The sequence below is a fragment of the Physeter macrocephalus genome, unplaced genomic scaffold (assembly GCF_002837175.3).
Source record: "Physeter macrocephalus isolate SW-GA unplaced genomic scaffold, ASM283717v5 random_42, whole genome shotgun sequence".
Classification (NCBI taxonomy): Eukaryota; Metazoa; Chordata; class Mammalia; order Artiodactyla; family Physeteridae; genus Physeter; species Physeter macrocephalus.
The window spans coordinates 103,486-107,152 of NW_021145328.1; the positions used below are offsets into that span (position 1 = coordinate 103,486).

Genomic DNA, 3,667 nt, shown 5'->3' on the forward strand with positions numbered 1-3,667 from the left:
GACAAGAATCACCTGTTGTTTTGGGGAGAGCCTCTACTAAGAAATAAAAGCAACCTGGGAGAAACAGAGGCTTGCAGGGAGGGGAACACTTCAGGAAAAACTATCATGAATATTTTCAGAGAGATGAGAAGAATTATTCCATACATCAAACAAAAAGAAGGAACTATTAAAAAGAACATCCAGAGAACAAAAATGAGCTATTAGACGTTAAACATATAATAATAATAAAAGCTCAGTACCTTAAGAGAAGGAAAAGGCACATCAAAGACTGGGAGAAAATATTTGAAAAACACACATCTGATAGAGGCTTGTATCTAAAATATACAAAGAACTCGTAAAACTGAACAATAAGAAAACCAACAAATAAACCAAAAAATAGACAAAAGATCTGAACAGATACCTCCTCAAAGAAGATATACGATGGCAAATAAACATATGAAAAGATGCTCAACATTATATGTCATTAGGAATTAACGAATTAAAATAGTGAGATACCAGGAATATCTAAAAGCCAAAACACTGACAACACCAAATGCTGGTGAGGATGTGGTGTAACAGGAACTCTCGTTTATTGCTGGTGGGAATGCAAAATGGTACTGCCACTTTGGAAGACAGTCTGGAATTTCTTACAAAGCTAAGTGTAGGTTTGCCATATAATCCAGAGATGGTGCTCCTTGGTATTCACTTAAATGAGTTGAAAACTTATGTCCACACAAAAACCTACACACAAATGTTTATAGCAACCTTATTCATAGTTGCCAAAAACTAGAATCAATCAAGATGTCCTTCAGTAGATGAATTCAAAAAGTACCAATAGAGCCCGGTCTCTCGGCTCCTTGGCGGTAACTATCTCTTTGGCCTTTTTACTTCTTCATTTCCAGGACTCAAATTTACTGCCATGTCCTCTGAAGAAGAGAAGCTCTTCGTGGGAGCCCACAACTTCAACACTGATGAGCAGGCTCTGGAAGACCACCGCAGCAGCTTCAGACCTATTTCTGAGGTGGTTATTGTCAAGGACTGGGAAACTCAGCGATCCCGGGGTTTTGGCTACATCACTATCACCAATCCAGAGCATGCGTCAGACGCCATGAGAGCCATGAAGAGAGAGTCTCTGGATGGTCGTCAGATCCGTGTAGACCACGTGGGCAAGTCGGCCCTGGGGAACAAGAGGGGGTTCCTTTGGGGCCTATGGGCGTGGTCACAGTTACTCTAGAGGTCGTGGGGACCAGGGCTATGGAAATGGCAGGTATGACAATCAGCCTGGAGGATATGGATATGGAAGGTCCAGAGACTATGGCGGCAGAAGCCAGGGTGGTCATGACTGCTACTCAGGAAGAAATTACAGGGACAATTATGACAACTGAGATGAGGCATGCACACCTAATATAGATACACAAGGAATGAAACTTCTTCTGATTCAGGACCATTCTTCCAAATGGCTGTATTTATAAAGATTTTTGGAGCTGCACTGAAACATCTGTTTTAGTACAGCAACCTCTGTTTTTGAATTGAGCTCCCAAGGTAGCTTGTTAAAGACCTTTCAGAAAGCTCCATGTGTTTTTAAAAATTTTTCTCCCATTTAAAGACAAATTCTGAGCCATTTGTAGAGTATGGGTATCTTTTCCTTTTTTTTTTTTTTTTTTTTAAACCAGTTTTTTAGTTCAGGCTCTCAGGATTATTGGTTCTGGCAAAAAATGTTTGACCAGACTGATTGTTTTTAAAAATGTGTATCTAGGAACATTTTAAAAACCTGTACACAATGTTTAATCATGGTTAGGAAGCAATTTCCAACTGTTAACTATAAGAAATCAAGAACATGATTACTTAGAGGTGTTTTATACTCCCGATCTCTGTCTGACTATATAGAAATGTCTTCAAAATATTTGTGTATGTTGTTTTGTTTTCGTTTTTTTTTTTTTTGGCCGAGCTGCGTGGCTTGCGGGATCTCAGTTTCCCAGCTAGAGATTGATCCCAGGCCACAACAGTGAAAGGCCAGAATCCTAACCACTAGGCAACCAGGGAACTACCCCATATATATATTTTAATACTGGAAGAAAAAAATATTCTGTTGTGTTTCATGGAGCATTTAGGACATCCTTCACCGAGTTGTTTAAAAAGATGAAACCTGAAAACAAAACAAACAAAATAAAACAAAACAAAAAGTACCAATACAAGCAAGTTCTTTTGAAATATGCATGTAAATACGGAAAGAATTGTTTAAAAGAGTTGAAAGTGGTTGCCTCTGGGGAAAAATAAATAGTGAGGACGGGGTAAGAAACTAGTTTTTGTTGTAACAAAAGAAGAATTTGCCTCTTAAACAGTGTTAGTGGATCACTGTGATAAAAATAAAAACAAAAATAGAGAAAAAGAAAAAAAGAACTGGAGAGGAAGGAAGACTCACACATAGACTGAGCACCCACTCTGAGCCAGTGCTGTTCCAGACACACCTTCATGCTTTGTCTCTTGTAATCCCCACCAGCCTAGAGCATGTATCACTCTCCTGTGAGCCAGGTGATAAAACAGAGGCCCGGAGACCCTGAGAGCATGCCTGGGGACACATATCTAACAAGAGCTGCCCAATCCGTTCATCTCCCTGCTTTGGGAGCTCCCACCAGCACATTATTTTTCTTCTGAGTTAGTTCCTCTAAGGAGAAAAGGTCTTCCCCAAAGCCTTCCTCCAGCCCCTGCTGACTTGGGGACAGAACTCTGTCAGTGATTTAATACAATCCAGATGGAAGGCTCCAATTGGCTCTTAAAGCATGCCTTTTGGGAGATTTGCAGATAAGCCTTGGGATGTGAGTGGAGAACAATAAAACAGGAGGGTGACAGAATACGAAGGCTGGGAGAGGGGGAGTCACTTAGGAATGAGTATGAACCTGACAAAGCAGCCTCCTCCACAGCTGTCAGGCCTGTGGCCAGGGTTTGGGGCTCGGCCACCAGCCCAGAATCTTAGAGTCAGAGACACATGTGCTCCACACATTCACAAATTCCGGAGACACTTTTGAAGACCCAGTGGCAGGCATTGGGGTGGGAGCTGGGGTACAGTGTTGAATCAGACACAGACCTCTGCCTTGAAGGGTTCACAGACTAGCAAATGAGACAGAAAGATGGACGGATGGATAGCCAAATATTTATGATCCAGTGGGATCATAAATAAACATTACAGTAGAGGCAGGGACAGAGAGTATAAGAGGAGGACAAGAGAAGAGTCCTTGTTATGGAGGAAATGACTTAGGGCTGGGTCGTGAAAAATGAACAGACACATGCCAGCAAAAGAAGTTGGGAGGAGCACCCCAGGCAGAGAAAAGAGCAGGTGCAAAGGCATAGCAGCTTGAATGGGTGGTGAATCATAGAAGCAGAGTGAAAGGAGCTCTCAGGCCTATTTGGAGCAGCCCCGTAGAGCTCAGAGGAGCTGGTGTCGTGAGATATGACATCCATTCCTGGTCCCTCCTCTTCCTAGTGTTGTGACCTAAACAAAGTCACCTCACCTCTCTGAGCCTAAGTTTCTTCATCTATTTTAATTGGTATGATAGATTTTAATTTTTTTAACAACATGAAAATAATATATTACGTTGCATTTTTTTTTAAATCAAGAAATGTTGGGCTTCCCTGGTGACGCAGTGGTTAAGAATCCACCTGCCAATGCAGGGGACACAGGTTCGAGCCC

At 41.7% G+C, this 3,667-nt stretch overlaps 1 pseudogene; it reads left to right on the top strand.

Moving 5' to 3' along the window:
- Positions 1 to 889: 889 nt before the first annotated feature.
- Positions 890 to 1,469, top strand: LOC102979862 (RNA-binding protein 3-like; annotated as a pseudogene).
- The last annotated feature ends 2,198 nt before the right edge of the window (positions 1,470 to 3,667 follow it).